Source organism: Rhinatrema bivittatum, chromosome 2 (assembly GCF_901001135.1).
Source record: "Rhinatrema bivittatum chromosome 2, aRhiBiv1.1, whole genome shotgun sequence".
Taxonomy (NCBI): Eukaryota; Metazoa; Chordata; class Amphibia; order Gymnophiona; family Rhinatrematidae; genus Rhinatrema; species Rhinatrema bivittatum.
This window is the reverse complement of record NC_042616.1, coordinates 370,004,294-370,021,822: the sequence shown is the minus strand read 5'-3', so window position 1 is coordinate 370,021,822 and position 17,529 is coordinate 370,004,294. Positions and strand designations below refer to the sequence as shown.

The window sequence follows — 17,529 nt, the reverse complement described above, 5'->3', positions numbered from 1 at the left end:
TCTTCCCTTTAAAGGTGTTCTATACAGCTATTGGGTAGTAACCACAGCTAACAGCATGTGACTACATCAAATATTTTATCTCAAGACAAGATGTCAATCGGTTTTTTTTAGTTTGTCATCATTTTGGTTCATTATCAGATTTCTCAGTAACAAAGTGAAAAAAACATGAGAGAGTTCAGGAAACACCTAGGAACCTTATTTTTCTGAACATCTCTCTTCATCTAATTTCCATTCCACCAGCCCTCTGTCTTCCCCTCACCCTCCTCACCATTTATTTTTGGTCCAGCGGCAGCTGAGATGTGAGCAAAGGTTGATGCAGCCATGCATCCCTCTCTCTGGTATGTCAGCTTACTGAAATAATATAGCCTTACAGCTGTGCCAGAGCTGAATGTGGTGACATACACTTAAATCTACTACTTTAACTAAAACTTGGCTCAGTAAGGCACTGTTCCAGCCTTTTTTCTGAGTAAAACATGCTTTAAAGTGGCACATCTTTGGCTTGCATGTTTCTTAAAGCTACAGTGCCTGCTTGAGACATATCCAAAACCAAATTGTTGAACTTGCCTTTCCTTAATCCCTCAAAGTTTTCTCTAATGTTTCTTATATTTGTTCTCTTCTTCATTTATAGAAATGTTTTCTTTTCTTACTCAAACCATCTTGGGTCTAGGGCAGTCAGACTCCTCTTACTGTTTGCTGGGCTGGTGCAAAGGTATTAGGTGCTCTTGGCAAACCTTCAATCTTGGTGCACTCCCCTTTACACACCTACCTATTAGCAGCAACTTTGGCACAGCATCAACCTCTCTTGCTCATCAGCATCCATCTCTTACTCTCCTCTCACCCTCTGCCAAGTCCTGCATTTCTCATCCTTTGTCCCCTGTTCACAATGCCCATCATCCCTTCTCTATCTCCTATCCAGCATCTCTCCTCTCTGTTTCTCTCCACCTCCACATACTCCTCTTTCTCCCCTTCACTCCCTGCTCAGCACACCAGCATCTTAGCCCCCTTTTTGCAATGCCCAGTATCCTTTGTCTCTCTCTCTCCACCCACCTCATTGCCTCCACCTTCTTCCCACCCCACCCCCATTCACAAACACAATGTACGCTGGGGATAGGAAAATTCCTCTAGTACTTGAATGTAATCCATTCTGAAGTGTCAAAAAAGCAGAATATAAATAAATAAAATAATACCCAGCATCCATTCCTTTCTCTCTTGCGGTGCTGTACCTTAAAAGTGGGTAGGTGGCACCTTGAGATTTCAAAGGTTTTTGCCACACCTCTAAATTCTGGCACCCTGTTCACCTAATGGAAAAATCAGCCCTATCTGTTCTAGCTCAGTGCATTTGTGTAATACATTAGACTTTTCAAAGCATCTTGCATGTTCCACCAGTAGGAGCTCAGATTCCACAATACAGAAAAAGAGCGTAAATCTGAGAAGGTGCATCTGCAGCAATATTTAAATTAAATGCTCAAAAGATTACTTAAAATGAATTTTCTACTCACTCTGTAAAACAACACTGGTGATAGTTGCTTTGATGGCCCAGGGCTGACATCTAGTGACTCTCTGGGAGGTCAATATTCAAAAACTCTGCCTCAGTAACTTTTGGACAAAAGCCAAGAAGTGAACATTTTTCTCTGCTTCCTGGCTAAATTTTATCCAGGTAACTCATTACTTACATAAATTGTATCTGACAGAAAGAGACCATTGTAGAGGCGTCTGTTGTGGCTCCGGTTCAGGTGGAGCATAGGGGATACCACCTCCAGAGTGGCACAGGACAGCATGACGAGGCTGGAGCAAAGCTAGGGCAGTCCAGTAAGGCAGCAGCAAGGTGTGGACTGTCAGGTACGGCATGCAGGCAATGCTGGAACCAGGGCTTGGACCACAATAGTACGCAGGCAAGTCTGGAACTCAACAATAGTGTGCAGGTGAGGCTGGAACTCAGAAAGAGTGTGAATCAAGGCTGGAACTCTGGAACCGTGCAGGTAAGAGTGGAATTCTGGAACAGACTTGGCTAGGAACAGATTAAGACAGGACAAGACAAGAACAACAAAGAACATGAAACAGAAAGCCCAAAAGCAGCAATACAGAAAGGCCCCGAGGGGCACAACAGAGAGAGGCCCAGAGAGGCCATAGAGCTAAGCAAGGCCTGGATAGGTCAGAGGTCAGGAATAACTTAGAAGGCCACAGAGCAAGGAAGGCCTAGATAAACCAGAGCACAAGAACGCTGGATGGCCACAAGGCAAGACAAGGCTAAGAGCAGAAGGCCTAGAGGCCAGGAGACAAGGCAAGAATGGGATCAGAAGGCCTAGAGGCCAGGAGCCAAGGCAAGGCAAGACTGGGGTCAGAAGGCCTCGAGACAAGGCATGACAAGGCTGAAATCAGAAGGCCCAGAGGAATTAAAGCAATGCAAGGATAGGCCCAAGAAGGTCACAAGGCAAGAGTTGCTAGAGCAGGGAGCCAAAGGAGACTTGATGCAAAAGCACTGAGGCAAGTGACAGACAGGATTAAGTAGGGCCTTGGAACAGAAAGGTCTCCCAGTAGGAGGACATCACCCTGGTGTAGCAGGAAGTGATCCTGTAGGAAGGACCTGCTCTCCGGATGATGTATTGTCCTCTCGCATTGAGGACACGTCTCCCAGGGCTACTGCCCAGGGGGGAAGGGTTAGGCCAGCCATCATAGCTGGAGATTTAATTATTAGAAATGTAGATAGCAGGGTGGCTGGTGGACATGAGGACCACCTGATAACTTGCCTGCCTGTTGTGAAGGTGGCAGACCTCACACGTCACCTAGATAGGATTATAGACAGTGCTGGGGAGGAGCCAGCTGTCGTGGTACATAAGAAAATGTGGGAAAGAGGTTCTAGAAGGCACATTTCAGATTTTAGGTAGAAAGCTAAAATCCACAACCTCCAGGGTGGCATTCTCTGAAATGCTTCCTGATCCACATGCAAGTCTCCAGTGGTTGGCAGAGATCCAGAGTTTCAATACATGGATGAGACGATGGTGCAGAAAAGAGGGATTCAGTTTTGTAAGGAACTGGGGAAACCTTTGGGGGAAGGGGGGGACTTTTCTGAAAAGATGGGCTTGACCATAACCAGAGTGGAACCAAGCTGCTGGCACTAATTTTTAAAAAGGAGATAGAGCAGCTTTTAAACTAGAACAAAGGGGAAAGCCGACGGTCACTCAGCAGTGCATGGTTCGGAGAAATGTATCCTTGAACGATACTAATGAAACCTTATTGAGTTTGATCATTCCCCTGTAGGCCACTACCAGACATATAGTGAATTCACTAATACATTTAAAAGACACATTCCTACTCCCATAGCAACTTAAAACTTTAGTAGGAAATTAACAAATTTGAGACGAAGGCAGCAGTCCAGCAGCAACAGGGGGGCTTCCCAGTCTTTTGCATTGAGTGTCACATGTATGATTTTTTACCCGCTGATGAGAAATTGTACATGTGCATGTGATGCAAAGAGCTCCTGGCTCTCAGAGAAAGAGTCCGATCTCTGGAGCCTAGAGTGGCAGACCTGGAGGAGCTGAGGCAGACAGAGGTACATAGATGAGACCTTCAGGGACATAGTAGCCAGGTCCAAACTTCAGACAGGCAACCCTGGTGCTGCCTTGGAGGAAGAAGATCTCATGATTGGAAAGCATCAACCTGTTGCAGCAGGAAAGGATACTGTAGCAAGGACCTGCTCTCCAGGTGGTGCATTGTCCTTTCGCACAGAGAATATCTCCCCAAGGCCTACTGCCAAGGAGGGAAGGGTTAGGTCAGCCAACATAGTTGGTGATTTGATTATTAGGAATGTAGACAGCTGGGTAGCTGGTGGGCGTGAGGATCGCCTGGTAATATGCCTACCTGGTGCGAAGGTGGTGGACCTCAAGCGTCACCAAGACAGGATTGTAGACAGTGCTGGGGAGGAGCCGGCTGTCATGGTACATGTGGGCACCAATGACATAGGAAAATGTGGGAGGGAGGATCTGAAAGCCAAATTTAGGCTCTTAGGCAGAAAGCTTAAATCCACGACCTCCAGGGTAGCATTCTCTGAAATGCTCCCTGTTCCACACGCAGGTCCCCAGAGGCAGGCAGAGCTCTGGAGTCTCAATCCGTGAATGAGACGATGGTGCAAGGAAGAGGGATTCAATTTTGTAAGTAATTGGGGAACCTTTTGGGGAAGGGGGAGTCTCTTCCGAAGGGATGGGCTCCACCTTAACTAGGGTGGAACCAGACTGCTGGTGCTATCCTTTAAAAAGGAGATAGAGCAGCTTTTAAACTAGAACAAAGGGGAAAGCCGACAGTCGCTCAGCAGTGCATGGTTTGGAGAGAGGTATCTTCAAAGGATACTAATGATGCATTAGAATTAGGGCATCCCGACGGTGAGGTTCCAATAATAAGAAAAGTAGTCCAAGTGTCTGTAAAAACTCACCTGAGCTAAAATTCAAACTTACCCCTATCAATTAAAAAGCAGAATGAAAATACAAACAAAAACAAACTTTGAAATATTTGTATGCTAATTCCAGAAGTCTAAGAAGTAAGATGGGAGAATTAGAGTGTATAGCAGTGAATGATGACATAGACTTAATTGGTATCTCAGGGACATGGTGGAAGGAGGACAACCAATGGGACAGTGCTATAACGGGGTACAAATTATACCACAATGACAGAGAGGAGCATCTGGAAGGCGGTGTAGTGCTTTATGTCCGGGAGGGCATAGAGTCCAACAGGATAAACATCCTGCATGAGACTAAATGCACAATTGAATCTTTATGGGTAGAAATCCCTTGTGTGTTGGGGAAGACTATAGTGATGATGAGACGGACAGTGAAATGCTAAGAGAAATTAGGAAAGCTAACCAAATTGGTAGTGAGGTAATAATGGGAGATTTCAATTACCCCAATATTGACTGGGTAAATGTATCATCGGTATATGCTGGAGATATAAAGTTCCTGGATGGAATAAATGACAGTTTTATGGAACAATTGGTTCAGGAACCGACAAGAGAGGGAGCAATTTTAGATCTAATTCTCAGTGGAGCACAGGATTTTGTGAGAGGTAACAGTAGTGGGGCCGCTTGGCAATAGTGATCATAATATAATCAAATTCGAATTAATGACTGGAACGGGGACAGTAGGCAAATCCACGGCTCTCATGCTAAATTTTCAAAAGGGAAACTTTGATAAAATGAGAAAAATAGAAAAATGTGAAAGGAGCAGCTACACAGGTAAAAAGTGTGCAAGAGGCGTGGTCATTGTTAAAAAATACCATCCTAGAAGCACAGTTCAGATGTATTCCACACATTAAGAAAGGTAGAAAGAAGGCAAAACGATTACCAGCATGGTTAAAAGGGGAGGTGAAACAAGCTAGTTTAGCCAAAAGATCTTCATTCAAAAATTGGAAGAAGGATCCAACAGAAGAAAATAGGATAATGCATAAGCGTTGGCAAGTTAAATGTAAGACATTGATAAGACAGGCTAAGAGAGAATTTGAAAAGAAGTTGGCCATAGAGGCAAAAACTCACAGTAAAACCTTTTCTAAATATATCTGAAGCAGAAAGCCTGTGAGGGAGTCAGTTGGACCGTTAGATGATCGAGGGGTTAAAGGGGCACTTAGAGAAGATAAGGCCATCGCGGAAAGATTAAATGATTTCTTTGCTTCGGTGTTTACTGAAGAGGATGTTGGGGAGGTACCTGTACCGGAGAAGGTTTTCATGGGTAATGATTCAGATGGACTGAACCAAATTACGGTGAACCCAGAAGATGTGGTAGGCCTGACTGACCATCTGAAGAGTAGTAAATCACCTGGACTGGATGGTATACACCCCAGGGTTCTGAAAGAACTAAAATGTTACGAATTCAGGAGGTGGACCCCTGTTCCGAGGTAGAGTTGGTGCTACCCAAATGGACAGAGAACCCATTAGGTCCTGTAAGGGAAATCAACTAAGCACAGCATGTTTGCAGCACTGACATGCGGCTGAGAGAAAGGATGACCTGACTAACCATCCTTGAGTCCGGAATGCATTGTTTAGACTGGGACTGCTGGCACAGGCCTGATAGTGAGTAATCCTGTCCCACATACACACAGTTTAGTTGACATGCACACTTGTTTACATTAGTGTGGAGATGCAAGCAGGTTTTTTTCTCTTCTGGTGGCAAACACCACGGAAGCTGAATCAGCTTGCATCTTTTTCCACTTCTCACTGAATCTGCTAATGTAAGCTTTTCTCACTGAATCAGCAGCCTGTTTGTGTCTGCTTGCCTTAAGCTTTGTTTTTACAGACAGACCTTGCCTCTGAGTACAAATAACCTTTTTCCCTAGATATAGTATACCTGCTTGTTTTTCCCTGAAACCGGCACAGCATGAGATATGGTAACCATTGTAATCACGTAGCACATATAGCCAATAATATACTGTAGACGCTGTGGAATTCTATAACTGTATATAATAAACAGAGCATCCTCGGGGGGAGATTGGAGGATGATGGCTCCCTAAGAATCCTGTCTGACGTCTCTCCTTTCCATGAGTCTTTCGCATCGCAACATCTGGTGACCCTGAGACGTGAAAGCCCCTTACTCACTCGAGCTGGAAAAGCTCAGGTGCACCGCCTCAGCAAACTCGCTCCCGCAGATGTAAGTATATTTCAGCGAGTTTGCTCCCACATTCATGAGTATGGGGGGGCAACTGTCAGCTCAGCAGACGTGTCATGCACAAGAGTTGGCGCAAATAGTAAGAAATCATTTCTTGATTAACAAAGGAGAGGCTATTAACGTCAGACTAGGAGATATAAAAAATCTGTTGAAAGAAATACAACACAGGTGTCTGTGGTATCCAAAAGCTGGTTCTTTTGAGATCCAGGACTGGGTTAACTTAGGGAATGCTTTGCACACATCCCTGTGTGCCTCACTACAACATCTCTTACTCTGGCAAAAATGCACAGAAGCCATAGAATATCTGGGGCCACACACTCACAAGACACCGTCCCCACCTGAGGCTCCGGTGGCATCCTCAGAGTCTGCCTTGGGGGAAAAATCCCAGGACATCAAAGAGCCTGAAATCCAAGAGCCTGAAATCCAAGAAACTAACTTTCCTCCGCCTCCCCCTCCAACCCCCTCATCACAGACTTGTCCAGATAAGATTCCATCTCAAAACACCACTCCCAGTAATGATTTATGTGGTGCAGTCTGCATGGAGTTTCAACAAGAACAGGTGAAAGAAAATCTCACAGGGGAGGAATTCTTGGAGGGGCTTCAAGCATTTCCCATCACAGAGGTACCTAATGCCCAGGGTGGGATTCAATATCAGTGGTCAGCACTACCTTACACTATCTTAACAGAAACAGACATTCATTCCACCTATTCTCATGGGCTGTTAGAGGGACTTGCAAATGGCTATAAATTCATTCCCCAGGATTGGACAGATCTGGCCCGTATGCTCCTTACCCCTGCTCAGTATGTGGTTTGGGACTCAGAATATCAAAGGGAAGCCCTCATAGCTGGAAATGCCCCAGGAAGGGAAGCATACAAAGGAACCGATTCTTGTATGCACAGGGACGCTGGATGAATATATTACAGAGCAGGCCAGTTTGCGTAGAGTTAAAGCGTGAACAAAACGTAAAGCTTTCATTAATGACGCAATTCAACAATTGAGATAATTTTATATGCATGTGTAATCTGTCCTTTATTTTTTTTCTCTCATTTCCCTTTCTCAGAATTCAGCTTGCATTGCCAGTGTACATAATTTGCATTTTTACTGCAATATTCATTTTAGGACAGAGTAGGTTAAGATAGAATCTGTTTCCAAGAGACCAGCAAATCCTTGCTAGTCTTATCATTTCTGGTTGACGCTATCTAGTTATGTTATCATTTGCTGGTACATTTTTTGTATAAGGATTTGTAGTTTAAGTAAGTTAATGTTATACGGTACTGCTTTTCAGTTTCTCTCCCTAATTTCTGTATCTGTTATATCTCTGATACATTCCTATTAAAGTGATCATCAAGCGCATGCGATATTTCTTTCTCACAACACATACTTTATACCTTTCCTTCCTGAATTATCTGCCCCAATTGTGCGTTGCAGATTTTATTTGTTAATCCAAACCTCTTTTGCCCTCAACCTTCAATGCTGAACTTTCAAACTTCTTTAATACTGAGCTGAGGTTACTGAAAGTTACAAGCAATATTAAATATCAGTTTTTTCTTTTCAAAGGTTCTCCCTTCATTTTACGGGAGGCAATTAAGAGTTAACAACAAGAAAGAAAGAGTGAGAGAGAGGGGGGGGGGGCTAGTGTAGGAATGCGGAACAGCGTTTCTCAAGCAAAAAATAAACAAGAGAAAAGAACTCCTTTCGCTGAATTAAACCGTTAAATGTTAAATTTGACGACGTCAGAAATAGACGCCGTCAGGAATCGAATGAAGAACGGAGGCTCGATGGAGCAACCGGAGAATTTAAACATTTCTACTATTAAAGAAGATCAATTAAAGAATGAATATACCCTGAGGAAGACAGCAATTGTCGAAACTTGCGCAAGTCAGGAGTACAAAAGACATTCATTAAAGCTAAGTAATCGTGATTCTTCCTTTGTCGGCTGAAAAAGAAAATTTATTGAAAAATTTATAGAAAAGTGCTAGTCACAAAAAGAAGATTTTATTAAAACAATATGAATAAAAAATAAAAATCAACTGAAAAAATGGGGTTGATCTTCTGTGATCCAGCTCAACATATTTTAATAACATAAATTCAAATAAAAATTGGAGGCAGGAGGTTGTTAATGATTACATAAGAAAACATTGGCACCTGGATGGTTGCTTATAATATATGAAACTACCACCCGTTTTTCCTATATAATTGTTAGAAATATGAAAACAAAAGATTATTGTTAAAAGAAATTATTGAGCGGATACATAGAAAATCACCTATATAAAAATAAGCACTGTTTTAAATTGGGCAGATCTCCATGTCAGTTAAACTCCAGGGCTATGCAGCTCAGATGAGGCTTAAGTATTCTTGATAAGGCTCTTCTGACCAGTTGCACAGAGGGAGCAATGAGTTAATGGATTTAATTTTCTTGCAAATAGTTAAATTGGCTCCTACACACCTATATAGTTGTTATGTGTATTGTATCCTGTGTTGCCTCTGTACTTGTTATCTCACCTATCTTGTTCATCAATTAAGTCGACCACACCCTCTTACTATAGCCTCTTATACTGCTGTGAATTCCGGGACATGATTACTCAAGGGGTGGAGTATAAGGGAAATCAACTAAGCACAGCATGTTTGCAGCACTGACATGCGGCTGAGAGAAAGGATGACCTGACCAACCATCCTTGAGTCCGGAATGCATTGTTTAGACTGGGACTGCTGGCACAGGCCTGATGGGTGAGTAATCCCTGTCCCACATACACACAGTTTAGTTTGACACGCACACTTGTTTACATTAGGCTATAAAAGACAAACAGCTATGGCCCAGAGGGAGAGATCTGCTTTTCCTTTGCAGACATGCAAAGTGATGCTTTTCCTTTGCAGACGTGCAAAATGATGCTTTTCCTTTGCAGACGTGCAAAGTGATGAGACCCCTTCGCCTGTGAAGCTCTCTCTCTACCAGGCTGATGACTAACAGAGTGTTGTGAGTATTGGTTGAGATACAGTGTACATATACATATATATATATATATTTTATGCTTAGAACTTTATATTTTATGCTTAAAACTATCTTTATGCTTAGATCTGTATATTTTTAATGCTTAGAACTATTAAGATTGTATATCAATAACATATATTATTTACTTTTACCTTGTTCTCGCTTACCTCATTCCTTAAAGGTCCCTACCGTCGGAGGGCAAGGCTCGATGAGATGAGTGTTGATTGAAGACTTCACCCTGGAAGCTCGTGATCCCCCCAGGAGGAGCCTGTAGGGATCCGGCCGCTGGAACTCCCTGAAGACTAATGAAGGTCTGGATGCAGGCGCCTCCTGCAGGTCGGGGATTCCAGACAGCTGGCGCCTCCAGCTGGTCGTAGATAGTCCGGGATTAGAAAATGAAGGAGAAGTCCAAAGCCGGTCCAAGGGTCGAAGGCCAGAGAGCGGTCCAAAGCCAGGTTAGGGAACAGATGTCAGAGAGGTCCGAAGCGAGTCCAGGAGCACACAGGAGAAGGGTCCAAAGGCAATCCGAAGTCAACGCCAGGAACTCACCACAGCCAGTCCGAAGGTCAGGAGCCACAGAGTCAATCCAATGAGGAGGAGAAGCGGGACGAAGAGCCAAGCAAGTCCAGGAACAAGGGCACCGGAAACCAAGCAAGAAGCCTCAATATTTTAATGATAGGTTACAAAGTTCTATTAATAGGTCTGAAATTTCATTTCCTCAGACTTTGCCTTAAGTACCTAAAAATGAGGGAGGAGTCTCAGGAAGGAGCTTCGACAACTTTAAATCCTATCTTCAGCCGCGCATGTGGCTCTAAGGCAGCCAGGAAGGGGGGAGCAAGCAGTCAGCTCATCCTTATTGGTCTCTGCGGCCGGCCTAGCAACGGCCATGGCTACGGGGAGAACGCCGGAGGAGGCCCCCTGCTCCTGCAGGAGCCTCCGAGACAACCCGATGCCATGGGTGAGTATTTGGTCCCTGCCACGGACCGCAGCGGCCGGCGGCCATTACAGTCGGCCCCCGGTCGCGGCTTTGCCGCAGCCGGCGGCCATAACATAAAAAATGAAATTTCGACCTATTTGTAGAACTTTGTAACCTATCATTAAAATAATCCATTGTACCTGAAGACTGGAGGATAGCTAATGTAACCCCAATATTTAAAAAAGGGCTCCAGGGGCGATCCGGAAAACTACAGACTGGTTAAGCCTGACTTCAGTGCCAGGAAAAATAGTGGAAAGTGTTCTAAATATGTTACGATTCCCGGCCGCGGGACGCCACGGCCGGGCTCTTACCTCTCTCCCCGCCAGCTCCGGGTTGACTCCTGGCAGTCCCCTGCTCTCCCTGGGCCACAGCTCGGCCTCTGCACAGCGGCGTGTCCAAGAGGGATATACCGCCGAGCTCCTGCACTTCCTGCTTCAGCCCCACCTCCTAGGTGCACGCGCAGGAGGCTGAATTTAAAGGGCCTGCAGCGGGAAATGACAGCCTGGCCCTCTGGAGTGACGTCAGATGCCGGCAATATAAAAAAACCAGCACCAGTTTTCAATCCTGACGTTGCAAACGACGTTCGCTCCCTGGAGTATCTAGTTGGTGTCTCCGTTCCTGCTTGTTCCTGACTCCTCCTCCGTTCCAGCTTTGTTCCTGTTTCCAGCTCCGTCCTCACCCGCTCCTGTTCCTGCTTCCATTTGGATCATCTTCCTGGCTTCTGACTTAGGTTTATTCTCTGGTATCCTGCTTTGCTGCCCGTCTTGATTCCTGACTTGTCTCCAGTCTCTGCTGTCTGCCACCTGCCCTGACTCTTGGTCCATTTCCACGTTTTGCCTCTCTGCTGCCTGCCTTGACTTGGACTTTTTTTGGACACCCAATTCCAGCAGACCCCACCTAAGTCCAGTGGCTCGGGTCCTCAAGGGGCTCCTCCCTGGGGATCTCAGGCTTCCAGTGGTGAAGATCCTGTTGGTCTCCTGGCTCTGATCTGCCTCCCAGCTACAACCCCGCTGTGGGCCTTCCCTCAGCACCTCATCATTATCTTCTAGCCGGCTCAAGGGTCCACGATCATAACAATATCAAAATCACAGAACATATAGAAAGACGTGGTTTAATGGAACAAAGTCAACATGGCTTTACCCAAGGCAAGTCTTGCCTCACAAATCTGCTTCACTTTTTTGAAGGAGTTAATAAACATGTGGATAAAGGTGAACTGGTAGATGTAGTGTACTTGGATTTTCAGAAGGCATTTGACAAAGTTCCTCATGAGAGGCTTCCAGGAAAAGTAAAATGTAATGGGATAGGTAACGATGTCCTTTCGTGGAATACAAACTGGCTAAAAGACAGGAAACAGAGAGTAGGATTAAATGGAGACAATTTTCTCAGTGGAAGGGAGTGGACAGTGGAGTGCCTCAGGGATCTATACTTGGACCGGTGCTTTCAATATATATATAAATGATCTGGAAAGAAATAAGACAAGTGAGGTAATCAAATTTGCAGATGATACAAAATTGTTCAGAGTAGTTAAATCACAAGCAGATTATGATAAATTGCAGGAAGAACTTGTGAGTCTGGAAAATTGGGTATCAAAATGGCAGATGAAATTTAATGTGGATAAGTGCAAGGTGATGCATATAGGGAAAAATAACCCATGCTATAGTTACACAATGTTAGGTTCCATGTTAGGTGCTACCACCCAAGAAAGAGATCTAGGCGTCATAGTGGATAACACATTGAAATAGTCGAGTTCAGTGTGCTGCGGCAGTCAAAAAAAGCAACAAAATGTTAGGAATTATTAGAAAGGGAAATGGTGAATAAAACGGAAAATGTCATAAATGCCTCTGTATTGCTCCATGGTTAGACCGCACCTTGAATACTGTGCACAATTCTGGTCGCCGCATCTCAGAAAGATATAGTTGCGATGGAGAAGATACAGAGAAGGGGCGACCAAAATGATAAGGGGAATGGAACGCTCCCCTATGAGGAAAGACTAAAGAGGTTAGGACTTTCAGCTTGGAGAAGAGATGACTGAGGGGGATATGAATAAAGGTGTTTAAAATCATTAGAGGACTAGAACGGGTTAATGTGAATCAGTTATTTTACTCTTTCGGATAATAGAAAGACTAGGGAGCACTCCATGTATTTAGCGTGTGGCACATTTAAAACTAATCGGAGAAAGTTCTTTTTCACTCAACGCACAATTAAACTCTGGGATTTGTTGTCAGAGGATGTGGTTAGTGCAGTTAGTGTAGCTGTATTTAAAAAAGGATTGGATAAGTTTCTTGGAGGAGAAGTCCATTACCTGCTATTAATTAAGTTGACATAGAAAATAGCCACTACTATTACTAGCAACAGTAACATGGAATAGACTTGGGTACTTGCCAGGTACTATGGCCTGGATTGGCCACTGTTGGAAACAGGATACTGGGCTTGATGGACCCTTGTTCGACCCAGTATGGCATGTTCTTAGGAGAGTTAGGGCATCCCAACAGAGAGGTTCCAATAAAAGCAAATGTAGTCCATATGCCTATATGTAAAAAATCACCTGAGCTAAAGATTTCCAAATTATGCCTAAGAACTGAATGGCAGGTTGTTAATACAACAAAAACACACTTTAAATGTCTGTATGGGAGAGTTAGAGTGTATAGTAGTAAATGATGATAATGACACAATTGGCATCACAGAGACCTGGTAGAAGGAGGATAACCAATTCGGACAGTGCTATATCAGGTATAAATTATATTGCTATGATAGGGAGGATCAACTTGGTGGAGGTGTGGCATTTTATGTCTGGGAGAGAATAGAGTCCAACAGGATAAAGATAATGCAAGAGACTACATGCTCAGTAGAATCTATATGGGTAAAAATCCCATGTGTGTTGGGTAAGAGGATAGTGATAGGAGTACACTACTGTCCACCTGGACAAAATGGTCAGACAGATGATGAAATGCTAAGAGAAATCAGGGAAGAAACCAATTTGGCAGTGCAATAATAAAGGGAGATGTCAATTTCCCCTATATTAACTGGGTAAATGTAACATCAGGACTTTGCTAGAGACAAAGTTTCTGGCGGTAATAAATGACTGCTTCATGGAGCATTTGGTCAGGAACCAACAAGAGAGGGAGCTATTTTAGATTTAATTCTTAGTGGAATTCAGGATTTGGTGAGAGGTAACGGTGGTGGAGCCACTGGGCAATAAAGATCATAACATGATCAAATTTAAACTAATAACAGGAAGGGGACAATAAATACATCTACAGCTCTAACACTAAATTTCAAAAAGGGAAAATTTGATAAAATGAGGAAAATATTTAGAAAAAAAACTGAAAGTGCAGCTGCAAAGGTTAAAAGTGTTCAACAGGCATGGCCACTGTTTAAAAATACAATCCTAGATGCACAGTCCAGATGTATTCCATGTATTAAGAAAGGTGGAACGAAGGCAAAACTATTACCAGCTTGGTTAAAAGGTGAGGTGAAAGAGCCTATTTTAGCCAAAAAAAAATCCTTCAAATTGGAAGAAGGATCCATCCAAAGAAAAAGGATAAAGCATAAGCATTGTCAAGTTAAGTGTAAAACATTGATAAGACAGGCAAAGAGAGAATTTGAAATGAAGTTGGCCATAGAGGCAAAAACTCATAATAAAAACTTTTTAAAGATAGATCCGAAGCAAGAAACATGTGAGGTAGTCTGTTAGACCATTAGATGACGGAGGGGTTAAAGGGGCTCTTAGAGAAAATAAGGCCATTGCAGAAAGACTAAATGAATTCTTTGCTTCCGTGTTTACTAATGAGGATGTTGGGGAAATACCTGTTCCGTAGATGGTTTTCAAGGGTGATGAGTCAGACGAACTGAACCAAATCACTGTGAACCTAGAAGACGTAGTAGGCCAGATTGACAAACTAAAGAGTAGCAAATCACCTGGACCGGATTGTATGCATCCTAGGGTACTGAAGGAACTCAAAAATGAAATTTCTGATCTATTAGTTAAAATTTGTAACCTATCATTAAAATCATCCATTGTACCTGAAGACTTGAGAATGGACAATGTAAACCCAATATTTAAAAAGGGCTCCAGGGGCGATTTGGGAAAATACAGACCAGTGAGCTTGACTTCAGTGCCAGAATAAATGGAGGAAACTATTCTAAAGATCAAAATCGTAGAGCATATAGAAAGACATGATTTAATGGAACACAGTCAACATAGATTTACCCAAGGGAAGTCTTGCCTAACATATCTGCTTCATTTTTTTGAAAGGGTTAATAAACATGTGGATAAAGGTGAACCAGTAGATGTAGTGTATTTGGATTTTCAGAAGGTGTTTGACAAAGTCTCTCATGAGATGCTTCTAAGAAACTAAAAAGTCATGGGATAGGAGGCGATGTCCTTTCATGGATTACATAAGAACATAAGAAAATGCCATACTGGGTCAGACAAGGGTCCATCAAGCCCAGCATCCTGTTTCCAACAGTGGCCAATCCAGGCCATAAGAACCTGGCAAGTACCCAAAAAACTAAGTCTATTCCTTGTTACCATTGCTAATTGCAGTGGCTATTCTCTAAGTGAACTTAATAGCAGGTAATGGACTTCTCTCCAAGAACTTATCCAATCCTTTTTTAAACACAGCAATACTAACTGCACTAACCACATCCTCTGGCAACAAATTCCAGAGTTTAATTGTGCATTGAGTAAAAAAGAACTTTCTCCGATTAGTTTTAAATGTGCCCCATGCTAACTTCATGGAGTGCCCCCTAGTCTTTCTATTATCCGAAAGAGTAAATAACCGATTCACATCTACCCGTTCTAGACCTCTCATAATTTTAAACATCTCTATCATATCCCCCCCTCAGCCATCTCTTCTCCAAGCTGAAAAGTCCTAACCTCTTTATTCTTTCCTCATAGGGGAGCTGTTCCATTCCGTTTATCATTTTGATCGCCCTTCTCTGGACCTTCTCCATCGCAATTATATCTTTTTTGAGATGCGGCAACCAGAATCGTACACAGTATTCAAGGTGCGGTCTCACCATGGAGCGATACAGAGGCATTATGACATTTTCCGTTTTATTCACCATTCCCTTTCTAATAATTCCCAACATTCTGTTTGCTTTTTTGACTGCCGCAGCACACTGAACTGACAATTGCAATGTGTTATCCACTATGACGCCTAGATCTCTTTCTTGGGTTGTAGCACCTAATATGGAATCCAACATTGTGTAATTATAGCATGGGTTATTTTTCCCTATATGCATCACCTTGCACTTATCCACATTAAATTTCATCTGCCATTTGGATGCCCAATTTTCCAGTCTCACAAGGTCTTCCTGCAATTTATCACAATCTGCTTGTGATTTAACTACTCTGAACAATTTTGTGTCATCTGAAATTTGATTATCTCACTCGTCGTATTTCTTTCCAGATCATTTATAAATATATTGAAAAGTAAGGTCCCAATACAGATCCCTGAGGCACTCCACTGTCCACTCCCTTCCAATGAGAAAATTGTCCATTTAATCCTACTCTCTGTTTCCTGTCTTTTAGCCAGTTTGCAATCCACGAAAGGACACCACCACCTATCCCATGACTTTTTACTTTTCCTAGAAGCCTCTCATGAGGAATTTTGTCAAACGCCTTCTGAAAATCCAAGAATACTACATCTACCGTTTCAAACTGGCTAAAAAACAGGAAACAGAGAGTAGGATTAAATGGTCAATTTTCTCAGTGGAAAAGGGTAAACAGTGGAGTGCCTCAGGGATCTGTTCTTGGATCATTTATAAATGTTCTGGAAAGGAATACAACGAGCGAGGTTATCAAATTTGCAGATGATACTAAATTATTCAGAGTAGTTAAATCACAAGGCGTTTGACAAAGTTCCTCATGAGAGGCTGCTAGGAAAAGTAAAATGTCATGGGATAGGTGGTGATGTCCTTTCGTGAAATACAAACTGGCTAAAAGACAGGAAACAGAGAGTAGAATTAAATGGACAATTTTCTCAGTGGAAAGGAGTGGGCAGTGGAGTGCCTCAGGTATCTGTATTGGGACCCATACTTTTCAATATATTTATAAATGATCTGGAAAGAAATATGAAGAGTGAGGTAATCAAATTTGCAGATGATACAAAATTGATCAGAGTAGTTAAATCAAAAGCAGATTGTGATAAATTGCAGGAAGAACTTGTGAGTCTGCAAAATTGGGCATCAAAATGGCAGATGAAATTTAATGTGGATAAGTGCAAGGTGATGCATATAGGGAAAAATAACCCATGCTATAGTTACACAATGTTAGGTTCCATGTTAGGTGCTACCACCCAAGAAAGAGATCTAGGTGTCATAGTGGGTAACATATTGAAATAGTCGGTTCAGTGTGCTGCGGCAGTCAAAAAAGCAAACAAAATGTTAGGAATTATTAGAAAGGGAATGGTGAATAAAACGGAAAATGTCATAATGCCTCTGTATTGCTCCATGGTTAGACCGCACCTTGAATACTGTGCACAATTCTGGTCGCCGCATCTCAGAAAAGAAATAGTTGCGATGGAGAAAATACAGAGAATGGCGACCAAAATGATAAGGGGAATGGAACAGCTCCCCTATGAGGAAAGACTAAAGAGGTTCGGACTTTTCAGCTTGGAGAAGAGATGGCTGAGGGGGGATATGATAGAGGTGTTTAAAATCATGAGAGGTCTAGAACAAGTAAATGTGAATCGGTTATTTACTCTTGGATAATAGAAAGACTGGGGGGGGGGGGGGCACTCCATGAAGTTAGCATGTGGCACATTTAAAAGTAATCGGAGAAAGTTCTTTTTCACTCAACGCACAATTAAACACTGGAATTTGTTGCCAGAGAATGTGGTTAGTGCAGTTTGTGTAGTTGTGTTGACTTAGAAAATAGCCACTGCTATTACTAGCAATAGTAGCATGGGATAGA

The 17,529-nt window shown here is 42.9% G+C and overlaps 1 protein-coding gene across 5 annotated transcripts in view; it reads right to left on the bottom strand.

Annotated features, from left to right (window-relative positions):
• Positions 1–17,529, bottom strand: part of GALNT4 (polypeptide N-acetylgalactosaminyltransferase 4) — a 400,871-nt gene that overhangs the window by 303,009 nt on the left and 80,333 nt on the right. The gene's annotated exons all lie outside the window — the stretch shown is intronic.